This window comes from Scyliorhinus torazame, chromosome 14 (assembly GCF_047496885.1).
Source record: "Scyliorhinus torazame isolate Kashiwa2021f chromosome 14, sScyTor2.1, whole genome shotgun sequence".
Taxonomy (NCBI): domain Eukaryota; kingdom Metazoa; phylum Chordata; class Chondrichthyes; order Carcharhiniformes; family Scyliorhinidae; genus Scyliorhinus; species Scyliorhinus torazame.
In genome coordinates this window covers 123,322,670-123,337,708 of record NC_092720.1, presented here as the reverse complement: position 1 = coordinate 123,337,708, position 15,039 = coordinate 123,322,670, and positions in this window count along the sequence as shown.

Sequence of the window (15,039 nt, the reverse complement as noted above, 5' to 3'; positions counted from 1 at the left end):
CATCTCCTCTATCCCTTTATTCTCTCTATCTCCCTCTCTCAGTCCATCTCCTCTATCCCTCTATTCTCTCTATCTCCCTCTCAGTCCATCTCCTCTATCCCTTTATTCTCTCTATCTCCCTCTCAGTCCATCTCCTCTCTCCCTTTATTCTCTCTATCTCCCTCTCTCAGTCCATCTCCTCTATCCCTCTATTCTCTCTATCTCCCTCTCAGTCCATCTCCTCTATCCTTTTATTCTCTCTATCTCCCTCTCTCAGTCCATCTCCTCTATCCCTCTATTCTCTCTATCTCCCTCTCAGTCCATCTCCTCTATCCCTTTATTCTCTCTATCTCCCTCTCTCAGTCCATCTCCTCTATCCCTCTATTCTCTCTATCTCCCTCTCAGTCCATCACCTCTATCCCTTTATTCTCTCTATCTCCCTCTCTCAGTCCATCTCCTCTATCCCTTTATTCTCTCTATCTCCCTCTCAGTCCATCTCCTCTATCCCTTTATTCTCTCTATCTCCCTCTCTCAGTCCATCTCCTCTATCCCTTTATTCTCTCTATCTCCCTCTCTCAGCCCATCTCCTCTATCCCTTTATTCTCTCTATCTCCCTCTCTCAGTCCATCTCCTCTATCCCTCTATTCTCTCTATCTCCCTCTCTCAGCCCATCTCCTCTATCCCTTTATTCTCTCTATCTCCCTCTCTCAGCCCATCTCCTCTATCCCTTTATTCTCTCTATCTCCCTCTCTCAGTCCATCTCCTCTATCCCTCTATTCTCTCTATCTCCCTCTCTCAGCCCATCTCCTCTATCCCTTTATTCTCTCTATCTCCCTCTCTCAGCCCATCTCCTCTATCCCTTTATTCTCTCTATCTCCCTCTCTCAGTCCATCTCCTCTATCCCTCTATTCTCTCTATCTCCCTCTCTCAGCCCATCTCCTCTATCCCTTTATTCTCTCTATCTCCCTCTCTCAGCCCATCTCCTCTATCCCTTTATTCTCTCTATCTCCCTCTCTCAGCCCATCTCCTCTATCCCTTTATTCTCTCTATCTCCCTCTCTCAGTCCATCTCCTCTATCCCTTTATTCTCTCTATCTCCCTCTCTCAGCCCATCTCCTCTATCCCTTTATTCTCTCTATCTCCCTCTCTCAGTCCATCTCCTCTATCCCTTTATTCTCTCTATCTCCCTCTCTCAGTCCATCTCCTCTATCCCTTTATTCTCTCTATCTCCCTCTCTCAGTCCATCTCCTCTATCCCTTTATTTTCTCTATCTCCCTCTCTCAGCCCATCTCCTCTATCCCTCTATTCTCTCTATCTGCCTCTCTCAGTCCATCTCCTCTATCCCTTTATTCTCTCTATCTCCCTCTCTCAGCCCATCTCCTCTATCCCTTTATTTTCTCTATCTCCCTCTCTCAGCCCATCTCCTCTATCCCTCTATTCTCTCTATCTGCCTCTCTCAGTCCATCTCCTCTATCCCTTTATTCTCTCTATCTCCCTCTCTCAGTCCATCTCCTCTATCCCTTTATTCTCTCTATCTCCCTCTCTCAGCCCATCTCCTCTATCCCTTTATTTTCTCTATCTCCCTCTCTCAGCCCATCTCCTCTATCCCTCTATTCTCTCTATCTGCCTCTCTCAGCCCATCTCCTCTATCCCTCTATTCTCTCTATCTGCCTCTCTCAGTCCATCTCCTCTATCCCTTTATTCTCTCTATCTCCCTCTCTCAGTCCATCTCCTCTATCCCTTTATTCTCTCTATCTCCCTCTCTCAGTCCATCTCCTCAATCCCTCTATTCTCTCTATCTCCCTCTCAGTCCATCTCCTCTATCCCTTTATTCTCTCTATCTCCCTCTCTCAGTCCATCTCCTCTATCCCTTTATTCTCTCTATCTCCCTCTCTCAGTCCATCTCCTCTATCCCTCTATCTCCCTCTCAGTCCATCTCCTCTATCCCTTTATTCTCTCTATCTCCCTCTCTCAGTCCATCTCCTCTATCCCTTTATTCTCTCTATCTCCCTCTCTCAGTCCATCTCCTCTATCCCTCTATTCTCTCTATCTCCCTCTCAGTCCATCTCCTCTATCCATTTATTCTCTCTATCTCCCTCTCAGTCCATCTCCTCTCTCCCTTTATTCTCTCTATCTCCCTCTCTCAGTCCATCTCCTCTATCCCTCTATTCTCTCTATCTCCCTCTCAGTCCATCTCCTCTATCCTTTTATTCTCTCTATCTCCCTCTCTCAGTCCATCTCCTCTATCCCTCTATTCTCTCTATCTCCCTCTCAGTCCATCTCCTCTATCCCTTTATTCTCTCTATCTCCCTCTCTCAGTCCATCTCCTCTATCCCTCTATTCTCTCTATCACCCTCTCAGTCCATCACCTCTATCCCTTTATTCTCTCTATCTCCCTCTCTCAGTCCATCTCCTCTATCCCTTTATTCTCTCTATCTCCCTCTCAGTCCATCTCCTCTATCCCTTTATTCTCTCTATCTCCCTCTCTCAGTCCATCTCCTCTATCCCTTTATTCTCTCTATCTCCCTCTCTCAGCCCATCTCCTCTATCCCTTTATTCTCTCTATCTCCCTCTCTCAGTCCATCTCCTCTATCCCTCTATTCTCTCTATCTCCCTCTCTCAGCCCATCTCCTCTATCCCTTTATTCTCTCTATCTCCCTCTCTCAGCCCATCTCCTCTATCCCTTTATTCTCTCTATCTCCCTCTCTCAGTCCATCTCCTCTATCCCTCTATTCTCTCTATCTCCCTCTCTCAGCCCATCTCCTCTATCCCTTTATTCTCTCTATCTCCCTCTCTCAGCCCATCTCCTCTATCCCTTTATTCTCTCTATCTCCCTCTCTCAGTCCATCTCCTCTATCCCTCTATTCTCTCTATCTCCCTCTCTCAGCCCATCTCCTCTATCCCTTTATTCTCTCTATCTCCCTCTCTCAGCCCATCTCCTCTATCCCTTTATTCTCTCTATCTCCCTCTCTCAGCCCATCTCCTCTATCCCTTTATTCTCTCTATCTCCCTCTCTCAGTCCATCTCCTCTATCCCTTTATTCTCTCTATCTCCCTCTCTCAGCCCATCTCCTCTATCCCTTTATTCTCTCTATCTCCCTCTCTCAGTCCATCTCCTCTATCCCTTTATTCTCTCTATCTCCCTCTCTCAGTCCATCTCCTCTATCCCTTTATTCTCTCTATCTCCCTCTCTCAGTCCATCTCCTCTATCCCTTTATTCTCTCTATCTCCCTCTCTCAGCCCATCTCCTCTATCCCTCTATTCTCTCTATCTCCCTCTCTCAGTCCATCTCCTCTATCCCTTTATTCTCTCTATCTCCCTCTCTCAGTCCATCTCCTCTTTCTCTTTATTCTCTTTATCTCCCTCTCTCAGCCCATCTCCTCTATCCCTGTATTCTCTCTATCTCCCTCTCTCAGTCCATCTCCTCTTTCCCTTTATTCTCTCTATCTCCCTCTCTCAGCCCATCTCATCTTTCCCTTTATTCTCTCTATCTGCCTATCTCAGTCCATCTCCTCTATCCCTTTGTTCTCTCTATCTCCCTCTCTCAGCCCATCTCCTCTATCCCTTTATTCTCTCTATCTCCCTCTCTCAGCCCATCTCCTCTATCCCTTTATTCTCTCTATCTCCCTCTCTCAGCCCATCTCCTCTATCCCTTTATTCTCTCTATCTCCCTCTCTCAGTCCATCTCCTCTTTCCCTTTATTCTCTTTATCTCCCTCTCTCAGCCCATCTCCTCTATCCCTCTATTCTCTCTATCTCCCTCTCTCAGTCCATCTCCTCTTTCCCTCTATTCTCTCTATCTCCCTCTCTCAGTCCATCTCCTCTATCCCTTTATTCTCTCTATCTCCCTCTCTCAGCCCATATCCTCTATCCCTTTATTCTCTCTATCTCCCTCTCTCAGTCCATCTCCTCTTTCCCTTTATTCTCTTTATCTCCCTCTCTCAGTCTATCTCCTCTATCCCTTTATTCTCTCTATCTCCCTCTCTCAGGCCATCTCCTCTTTCCCTTTATTCTCTCTATCTCCCTCTCTCAGCCCATCTCCTCTTTCCCTTTATTCTCTCTATCTCCCTCTCTCAGTCCATCTCCTCTTTCCCTTCATTCTCTTTTATCTCCCCATCTGCCCATCTCCTCTATCCCTCTATTCTCTCTATCTCACTCTCTCAGTCCATCTCCTCTTTCCCTTTATTCTCTCTATCTCCCTCTCTCAGTCCATCTCCTCTATCCCTTTATTCTCTCTATCTCCCTCTCTCAGTCCATCTCCTCTTTCCCGTTATTCTCTTTATCTCCCTCTCTCAGTCTATCTCCCCTATCCCTTTATTCTCTCTATCTCCCTCTCTCAGTCCATCTCCTCTATCCCTTTATTCTCTCTATCTCCCTCTCACAGTCTATCTCCTCTATCCCTTTATTCTCTCTATCTCCCTCTCTCAGTCTATCTCCTCTATCCCTTTATTCTGTCTATCTCCCTCTCTCAGTCTATCTCCTCTATCCCTTTATTCTCTCTATCTCCCTCTCTCAGTCCATCTCCTCTTTCCCGTTATTCTCTTTATCTCCCTCTCTCAGTCTATCTCCTCTATCCCTTTATTCTCTCTATCTCCCTCTCCCAGTCAATCTCCTCTTTCCCTTTATTCTCTTTATCTCCCTCCCTCAACCCATCTCCTCTATCCCTTTATTCTCTCTATCTCCCTCTCTCAGTCCATCTCCTCTTTCCCTTTATTCTCTCTATCTCCCTCTCTCAGCCCATCTCCTCTTTCCCTTTATTCTCTCTATCTGCCTCTCAGTCCATCTCCTCTATCCCTTTATTCTCTCTATCTCCCTCTCTCAGCCCATCTCCTCTATCCCTTTATTCTCTCTATCTCCCTCTCTCAGCCCATCTCCTCTATCCCTTTATTCTCTCTATCTCCCTCTCTCAGTCCATCTCCTCTTTCTCTTTATTCTCTTTATCTCCCTCTCTCAGCCCATCTCCTCTATCCCTCTATTCTCTCTATCTCCCTCTCTCAGTCCATCTCCTCTTTCCCTTTATTCTCTCTATCTCCCTCTCTCAGCCCATCTCATCTTTCCCTTTATTCTCTCTATCTGCCTATCTCAGTCCATCTCCTCTATCCCTTTGTTCTCTCTATCTCCCTCTCTCAGCCCATCTCCTCTATCCCTTTATTCTCTCTATCTCCCTCTCTCAGCCCATCTCCTCTATCCCTTTATTCTCTCTATCTCCCTCTCTCAGCCCATCTCCTCTATCCCTTTATTCTCTCTATCTCCCTCTCTCAGTCCATCTCCTCTTTCCCTTTATTCTCTTTATCTCCCTCTCTCAGCCCATCTCCTCTATCCCTCTATTCTCTCTATCTCCCTCTCTCAGTCCATCTCCTCTTTCCCTCTATTCTCTCTATCTCCCTCTCTCAGTCCATCTCCTCTATCCCTTTATTCTCTCTATCTCCCTCTCTCAGTCCATCTCCTCTATCCCTTTATTCTCTCTATCTCCCTCTCTCAGTCCATCTCCTCTTTCCCTTTATTCTCTTTATCTCCCTCTCTCAGTCTATCTCCTCTATCCCTTTATTCTCTCTATCTCCCTCTCTCAGGCCATCTCCTCTTTCCCTTTATTCTCTCTATCTCCCTCTCTCAGCCCATCTCCTCTTTCCCTTTATTCTCTCTATCTCCCTCTCTCAGTCCATCTCCTCTTTCCCTTTATTCTCTTTTATCTCCCTCTCTCAGCCCATCTCCTCTATCCCTCTATTCTCTCTATCTCCCTCTCTCAGTCCATCTCCTCTTTCCCTTTATTCTCTCTATCTCCCTCTCTCAGTCCATCTCCTCTATCCCTTTATTCTGTCTATCTCCCTCTCTCAGTCTATCTCCTCTATCCCTTTATTCTCTCTATCTCCCTCTCTCAGTCCATCTCCTCTTTCCCGTTATTCTCTTTATCTCCCTCTCTCAGTCTATCTCCTCTATCCCTTTATTCTCTCTATCTCCCTCTCTCAGTCTATCTCCTCTATCCCTTTATTCTCTCTATCTCCCTCTCTCAGTCCATCTCCTCTAACCCTTTATTCTCTCTATCTCCCACTCTCAGTCCATCTCCTCTATCCCTTTATTCTCTCTATCTCCCTCTCTCAGTCCATCTCCTCTTTCCCGTTATTCTCTTTATCTCCCTCTCTCAGTCTTTCTCCTCTATCCCTTTATTCTCTCTCTCTCCCTCTCTCAGTCTATATCCTCTATCCCTTTATTCTCTCTATCTCCCTCTCTCAGTCCATCTCCTCTATCCCTTTATTCTCTCTATCTCCCACTCTCAGTCCATCTCCTCTATCCCTTTATTCTCTCTATCTCCCTCTCTCAGTCCATCTCCTCTATCCCTTTATTCTCTCTATCTCCCTCTCTCAGCCCATCTCCTCTATCCCTTTATTCTCTCTATCTCCCTCTCTCAGTCCATCTCCTCTTTCCCTTTATTCTCTTTATCTCCCTCTCTCAGCCCATCTCCTCTATCCCTCTATTCTCTCTATCTCCCTCTCTCAGTCCATCTCCTCTTTCCCTCTATTCTCTCTATCTCCCTCTCTCAGTCCATCTCCTCTATCCCTTTATTCTCTCTATCTCCCTCTCTCAGCCCATCTCCTCTATCCCTTTATTCTCTCTATCTCCCTCTCTCAGTCCATCTCCTCTTTCCCTTTATTCTCTTTATCTCCCTCTCTCAGTCTATCTCCTCTATCCCTTTATTCTCTCTATCTCCCTCTCTCAGGCCATCTCCTCTTTCCCTTTATTCTCTCTATCTCCCTCTCTCAGCCCATCTCCTCTTTCCCTTTATTCTCTCTATCTCCCTCTCTCAGTCCATCTCCTCTTTCCCTTTATTCTCTTTTATCTCCCTCTCTCAGCCCATCTCCTCTATCCCTCTATTCTCTCTATCTCCCTCTCTCAGTCCATCTCCTCTTTCCCTTTATTCTCTCTATCTCCCTCTCTCAGTCCATCTCCTCTATCCCTTTATTCTGTCTATCTCCCTCTCTCAGTCTATCTCCTCTATCCCTTTATTCTCTCTATCTCCCTCTCTCAGTCCATCTCCTCTTTCCCGTTATTCTCTTTATCTCCCTCTCTCAGTCTATCTCCTCTATCCCTTTATTCTCTCTATCTCCCTCTCTCAGTCTATCTCCTCTATCCCTTTATTCTCTCTATCTCCCTCTCTCAGTCCATCTCCTCTAACCCTTTATTCTCTCTATCTCCCACTCTCAGTCCATCTCCTCTATCCCTTTATTCTCTCTATCTCCCTCTCTCAGTCCATCTCCTCTTTCCCGTTATTCTCTTTATCTCCCTCTCTCAGTCTTTCTCCTCTATCCCTTTATTCTCTCTCTCTCCCTCTCTCAGTCTATCTCCTCTATCCCTTTATTCTCTCTATCTCCCTCTCTCAGTCCATCTCCTCTATCCCTTTATTCTCTCTATCTCCCACTCTCAGTCCATCTCCTCTATCCCTTTATTCTCTCTATCTCCCTCTCTCAGTCCATCTCCTCTTTCCCGTTATTCTCTTTATCTCCCTCTCTCAGTCTATCTCCTCTATCCCTTTATTCTCTCTATCTCCCTCTCTCAGTCTATCTCCTCTATCTCTTTATTCTCTCTATCTCCCTCTCTCAGTCCATCTCCTCTATCCCTTTATTCTCTCTATCTCCCTCTCTCAGTCCATCTCCTCTATCCCTTTATTCTCTCTATCTCCCTCTCCCAGCCCATCTCCTCTATCCCTTTATTTTCTCTATCTCCCTCTCTCAGCCCATCTCCTCTATCCCTCTATTCTCTCTATCTGCCTCTCTCAGTCTATCTCCTCTATCCCTTTATTCTCTCTACCTCCCTCTCTCAGTCCATCTCCTCTATCCCTTTATTTTCTCTATCTCCCTCTCTCAGTCCATCTCCTCTATCCCTTTATTCTCTCTATCTCCCTCTCTCAGTCCATCTCCTCTATCCCTTTATTCTCTCTATCTCCCTCTCTCAGCCCATCTCCTCTATCCCTTCATTTTCTCTATCTCCCTCTCTCAGCCCATCTACTCTATCCCTCTATTCTCTCTATCTGCCTCTCTCAGTCCATCTCCTCTATCCCTTTATTCTCTCTATCTCCCTCTCTCAGCCAATCTCCTCTCTCCCTTTATTCTATCTCCCTCTCTCAGTCCATCTCCTCTATCCCTTTATTTTCTCTATCTCCCTCGCTCAGTCCATCTCCTCTATCCCTTTATTCTCTCTATCTCCCTCTCTCAGTCCATCTCCTCTATCCCTTTATTCTCTCTACCTCCCTCTCGCAACCCATCTCCTCTGTCCCTTTATTCTCTCCCTCTCTCAGCCCATCGCCTCTATCCCTTTATTCTCTCTATCTCCCTCTCTCAGCCCCTCCTCTATCCCTTTATTCTCTCTACCTCCCTCTCTCAGTCCATCTCCTTTATCCCTTTATTCTCTCCCTCTCTCAGCCCATCGCCTCTATCCCTTTATTCTCTCTATCTCCCTCTCTCAGCCCCTCCTCAATCCCTTTATTCTCTCTACCTCCCTCTCTCAGTCCATCTCCTCTATCCCTTTATTCTCTCTACCTCCCTCTCGCAACCCATCTCCTCTGTCCCTTTATTCTCTCCCTCTCTCAGCCCATCGCCTCTATCCCTTTATTCTCTCTATCTCCCTCTCTCAGCCCCTCCTCTTTCCCTTTATTCTCTCTATCTCCCTCTCTCAGCCCATCTCCTCTTTCCCTTTATTCTCTCTATCTGCCTCTCTCAGTCCATCTCCTCTATCCCTTTATTCTATCTCCCTCTCTCAGCCCATCTCCTCTATCCCTTTATTCTCTCTATCTCCCTCTCTCAGCCCATCTCCTCTATCCCTTTATTCTCTCTATCTCCCTCTCCCAGTCCATCTCCTCTTTCCCTTTATTCTCTTTATCTCCCTCCCTCAGCCCATCTCCTCTATCCCTTTATTCTCTCTATCTCCCTCTCTCAGTCCAGCTCCTCTTTCCCTTTATTCTCTCTCTCTCCCTCTCTCAGCCCATCTCCTCTTTCCCTTTATTCTCTCTAGCTGCCTCTCAATCCATCTCCTCTATCCCTTTATTCTCTCTATCTCCCTCTCTCAGCCCATCTCCTCTATCCCTTTATTCTCTCTATATCCCTCTCTCAGCCCATCTCCTCTATCCCTTTATTCTCTCTATCTCCCTCTCTCAGTCCATCTCCTCTTTCTCTTTATCTCCCTCTCTCAGTCCATCTCCTCTATCCCTCTATTCTCTCTATCTCCCTCTCTCAGTCCATCTCCTCTTTCCCTTTATTCTCTCTATCTCCCTCTCTCAGCCCATCTCCTCTTTCCCTTTATTCTCTCTATCTGCCTATCTCAGTCCATCTCCTCTATCCCTTTATTCTCTCTATCTCCCTCTCTCAGCCCATCTCCTCTATCCCTTTATTCTCTCTATCTCCCTCTCTCAGCCCATCTCCTCTATCCCTTTATTCTCTCTATCTCCCTCTCTCAGCCCATCTCCTCTATCCCTTTATTCTCTCTATCTCCCTCTCTCAGTCCATCTCCTCTATCCCTTTATTCTCTCTATCTCCCTCTCTCAGCCCATCTCCTCTATCCCTTTATTCTCTCTATCTCCCTCTCTCAGTCCATCTCCTCTATCTCTTTATTCTCTCTATCTCCCTCTCTCAGTCCATCTCCTCTTTCCCTCTATTCTCTCTATCTCCCTCTCTCAGTCCATCTCCTCGATCCCTTTATTCTCTCTATCTCCCTCTCTCAGCCCATCTCCTCTATCCCTTTATTCTCTCTATCTCCCTCTCTCAGTCCATCTCCTCTATCCCTCTATTCTCTCTATCTGCCTCTCTCAGTCTATCTCCTCTATCCCTTTATTCTCTCTACCTCCCTCTCTCAGTCCATCTCCTCTATCCCTTTATTTTCTCTATCTCCCTCTCTCAGTCCATCTCCTCTATCCCTTTATTCTCTCTATCTCCCTCTCTCAGTCCATCTCCTCTATCCCTTTATTCTCTCTATCTCCCTCTCTCAGCCCATCTCCTCTATCCCTTCATTTTCTCTATCTCCCTCTCTCAGCCCATCTACTCTATCCCTCTATTCTCTCTATCTGCCTCTCTCAGTCCATCTCCTCTATCCCTTTATTCTCTCTATCTCCCTCTCTCAGCCAATCTCCTCTCTCCCTTTATTCTATCTCCCTCTCTCAGTCCATCTCCTCTATCCCTTTATTTTCTCTATCTCCCTCGCTCAGTCCATCTCCTCTATCCCTTTATTCTCTCTATCTCCCTCTCTCAGTCCATCTCCTCTATCCCTTTATTCTCTCTACCTCCCTCTCGCAACCCATCTCCTCTGTCCCTTTATTCTCTCCCTCTCTCAGCCCATCGCCTCTATCCCTTTATTCTCTCTATCTCCCTCTCTCAGCCCCTCCTCTATCCCTTTATTCTCTCTACCTCCCTCTCTCAGTCCATCTCCTTTATCCCTTTATTCTCTCCCTCTCTCAGCCCATCGCCTCTATCCCTTTATTCTCTCTATCTCCCTCTCTCAGCCCCTCCTCAATCCCTTTATTCTCTCTACCTCCCTCTCTCAGTCCATCTCCTCTATCCCTTTATTCTCTCTACCTCCCTCTCGCAACCCATCTCCTCTGTCCCTTTATTCTCTCCCTCTCTCAGCCCATCGCCTCTATCCCTTTATTCTCTCTATCTCCCTCTCTCAGCCCCTCCTCTTTCCCTTTATTCTCTCTATCTCCCTCTCTCAGCCCATCTCCTCTTTCCCTTTATTCTCTCTATCTGCCTCTCTCAGTCCATCTCCTCTATCCCTTTATTCTATCTCCCTCTCTCAGCCCATCTCCTCTATCCCTTTATTCTCTCTATCTCCCTCTCTCAGCCCATCTCCTCTATCCCTTTATTCTCTCTATCTCCCTCTCCCAGTCCATCTCCTCTTTCCCTTTATTCTCTTTATCTCCCTCCCTCAGCCCATCTCCTCTATCCCTTTATTCTCTCTATCTCCCTCTCTCAGTCCAGCTCCTCTTTCCCTTTATTCTCTCTCTCTCCCTCTCTCAGCCCATCTCCTCTTTCCCTTTATTCTCTCTAGCTGCCTCTCAATCCATCTCCTCTATCCCTTTATTCTCTCTATCTCCCTCTCTCAGCCCATCTCCTCTATCCCTTTATTCTCTCTATATCCCTCTCTCAGCCCATCTCCTCTATCCCTTTATTCTCTCTATCTCCCTCTCTCAGTCCATCTCCTCTTTCTCTTTATCTCCCTCTCTCAGTCCATCTCCTCTATCCCTCTATTCTCTCTATCTCCCTCTCTCAGTCCATCTCCTCTTTCCCTTTATTCTCTCTATCTCCCTCTCTCAGCCCATCTCCTCTTTCCCTTTATTCTCTCTATCTGCCTATCTCAGTCCATCTCCTCTATCCCTTTATTCTCTCTATCTCCCTCTCTCAGCCCATCTCCTCTATCCCTTTATTCTCTCTATCTCCCTCTCTCAGCCCATCTCCTCTATCCCTTTATTCTCTCTATCTCCCTCTCTCAGCCCATCTCCTCTATCCCTTTATTCTCTCTATCTCCCTCTCTCAGTCCATCTCCTCTATCCCTTTATTCTCTCTATCTCCCTCTCTCAGCCCATCTCCTCTATCCCTTTATTCTCTCTATCTCCCTCTCTCAGTCCATCTCCTCTATCTCTTTATTCTCTCTATCTCCCTCTCTCAGTCCATCTCCTCTTTCCCTCTATTCTCTCTATCTCCCTCTCTCAGTCCATCTCCTCTATCCCTTTATTCTCTCTATCTCCCTCTCTCAGCCCATCTCCTCTATCCCTTTATTCTCTCTATCTCCCTCTCTCAGTCCATCTCCTCTTTCCCTTTATTCTCTTTATCTCCCTCTCTCAGTCTATCTTCTCTATCCCTTTATTCTCTCTATCTCCCTCTCTCAGCCCATCTCCTCTTTCCCTTTATTCTCTCTATCTCCCTCTCTCAGCCCATCTCCTCTTTCCCTTTATTCTCTCTATCTCCCTCTCTCAGTCTATCTCCTCTATCCCTTTATTCTCTCTATCTCCCTCTCTCAGCCCATCTCCTCTATCCCTTTATTCTCTCTATCTCCCTCTCTCAGCCCATCTCCTCTATCCCTTTATTCTCTCTATCTCCCTCTCTCAGTCCATCTCCTCTATCCCTCTATTCTCTCTATCACCCTCTCTCAGTCCATCTCCTCTATCCCTTTATTCTCTCTATCTCCCTCTCTCAGTCCATCTCCTCTATCCCTTTATTCTGTCTATCTCCCTCTCTCAGTCTATCTCCTCTATCCCTTTATTCTCTCTATCTCCCTCTCTCAGTCCATCTCCTATTTCCCGTTATTCTCTTTATCTCCCTCTCTCAGTCTATCTCCTCTATCCCTTTATTCTCTCTATCTCCCTCTCTCAGTCTATCTCCTCTATCCCTTTATTCTCTCTATCTCCCTCTCTCAGTCCATCTCCTCTATCCCTTTATTCTCTCTATCTCCCACTCTCAGTCCATCTCCTCTATCCCTTTATTCTCTCTACCTCCCTCTCGCAACCCATCTCCTCTGTCCCTTTATTCTCTCCCTCTCTCAGCCCATCGCCTCTATCCCTTTATTCTCTCTATCTCCCTCTCTCAGCCCCTCCTCTTTCCCTTTATTCTCTCTATCTCCCTCTCTCAGCCCATCTCCTCTTTCCCTTTATTCTCTCTATCTGCCTCTCTCAGTCCATCTCCTCTATCCCTTTATTCTATCTCCCTCTCTCAGCCCATCTCCTCTATCCCTTTATTCTCTCTCTCTCCCTCTCTCAGCCCATCTCCTCTATCCCTTTATTCTCTCTATCTCCCTCTCCCAGTCCATCTCCTCTTTCCCTTTATTCTCTTTATCTCCCTCCCTCAGCCCATCTCCTCTATCCCTTTATTCTCTCTATCTCCCTCTCTCAGTCCAGCTCCTCTTTCCCTTTATTCTCTCTCTCTCCCTCTCTCAGCCCATCTCCTCTTTCCCTTTATTCTCTCTAGCTGCCTCTCAATCCATCTCCTCTATCCCTTTATTCTCTCTATCTCCCTCTCTCAGCCCATCTCCTCTATCCCTTTATTCTCTCTATATCCCTCTCTCAGCCCATCTCCTCTATCCCTTTATTCTCTCTATCTCCCTCTCTCAGTCCATCTCCTCTTTCTCTTTATCTCCCTCTCTCAGTCCATCTCCTCTATCCCTCTATTCTCTCTATCTCCCTCTCTCAGTCCATCTCCTCTTTCCCTTTATTCTCTCTATCTCCCTCTCTCAGCCCATCTCCTCTTTCCCTTTATTCTCTCTATCTGCCTATCTCAGTCCATCTCCTCTATCCCTTTATTCTCTCTATCTCCCTCTCTCAGCCCATCTCCTCTATCCCTTTATTCTCTCTATCTCCCTCTCTCAGCCCATCTCCTCTATCCCTTTATTCTCTCTATCTCCCTCTCTCAGTCCATCTCCTCTTTCCCTTTATTCTCTTTATCTCCCTCTCTCAGCCCATCTCCTCTATCCCTCTATTCTCTCTATCTCCCTCTCTCAGTCCATCTCCTCTTTCCCTCTATTCTCTCTATCTCCCTCTCTCAGTCCATCTCCTCTATCCCTTTATTCTCTCTATCTCCCTCTCTCAGCCCATCTCCTCTATCCCTTTATTCTCTCTATCTCCCTCTCTCAGTCCATCTCCTCTTTCCCTTTATTCTCTTTATCTCCCTCTCTCAGTCTATCTTCTCTATCCCTTTATTCTCTCTATCTCCCTCTCTCAGCCCATCTCCTCTTTCCCTTTATTCTCTCTATCTCCCTCTCTCAGCCCATCTCCTCTTTCCCTTTATTCTCTCTATCTCCCTCTCTCAGTCTATCTCCTCTATCCCTTTATTCTCTCTATCTCCCTCTCTCAGCCCATCTCCTCTATCCCTTTATTCTCTCTATCTCCCTCTCTCAGTCCATCTCCTCTTTCCCTTTATTCTCTTTATCTCCCTCTCTCAGCCCATCTCCTCTATCCCTCTATTCTCTCTATCTCCCTCTCTCAGTCCATCTCCTCTTTCCCTCTATTCTCTCTATCTCCCTCTCTCAGTCCATCTCCTCTATCCCTTTATTCTCTCTATCTCCCTCTCTCAGCCCATCTCCTCTATCCCTTTATTCTCTCTATCTCCCTCTCTCAGTCCATCTCCTCTTTCCCTTTATTCTCTTTATCTCCCTCTCTCAGTCTATCTTCTCTATCCCTTTATTCTCTCTATCTCCCTCTCTCAGCCCATCTCCTCTTTCCCTTTATTCTCTCTATCTCCCTCTCTCAGCCCATCTCCTCTTTCCCTTTATTCTCTCTATCTCCCTCTCTCAGTCTATCTCCTCTATCCCTTTATTCTCTCTATCTCCCTCTCTCAGCCCATCTCCTCTATCCCTTTATTCTCTCTATCTCCCTCTCTCAGCCCATCTCCTCTATCCCTTTATTCTCTCTATCTCCCTCTCTCAGTCCATCTCCTCTATCCCTCTATTCTCTCTATCACCCTCTCTCAGTCCATCTCCTCTATCCCTTTATTCTCTCTATCTCCCTCTCTCAGTCCATCTCCTCTATCCCTTTATTCTGTCTATCTCCCTCTCTCAGTCTATCTCCTCTATCCCTTTATTCTCTCTATCTCCCTCTCTCAGTCCATCTCCTATTTCCCGTTATTCTCTTTCTCTCCCTCTCTCAGTCTATCTCCTCTATCCCTTTATTCTCTCTATCTCCCTCTCTCAGTCTATCTCCTCTATCCCTTTATTCTCTCTATCTCCCTCTCTCAGTCCATCTCCTCTATCCCTTTATTCTCTCTATCTCCCACTCTCAGTCCATCTCCTCTATCCCTTTATTCTCTCTATCTCCCTCTCTCAGTCCATCTCCTCTTTCCCGTTATTCTCTTTATCTCCCTCTCTCAGTCTATCGCCTCTATCCCGTTATTCTCTTTATCTCCCTCTCTCAGTCTATCGCCTCTATCCCTTTATTGTCTCTATCTCCCTCTCTCAGTCTATCTCCTCTATCCCTTTATTCTCTCTATCTCCCTCTCTCAGTCCATCTCCTCTATCCCATTATTCTCTCTATCTCCCACTCTCAGTCCATCTCCTCTATCCCTTTATTCTCTCTATCTCCCTCTCTCAGTCCATCTC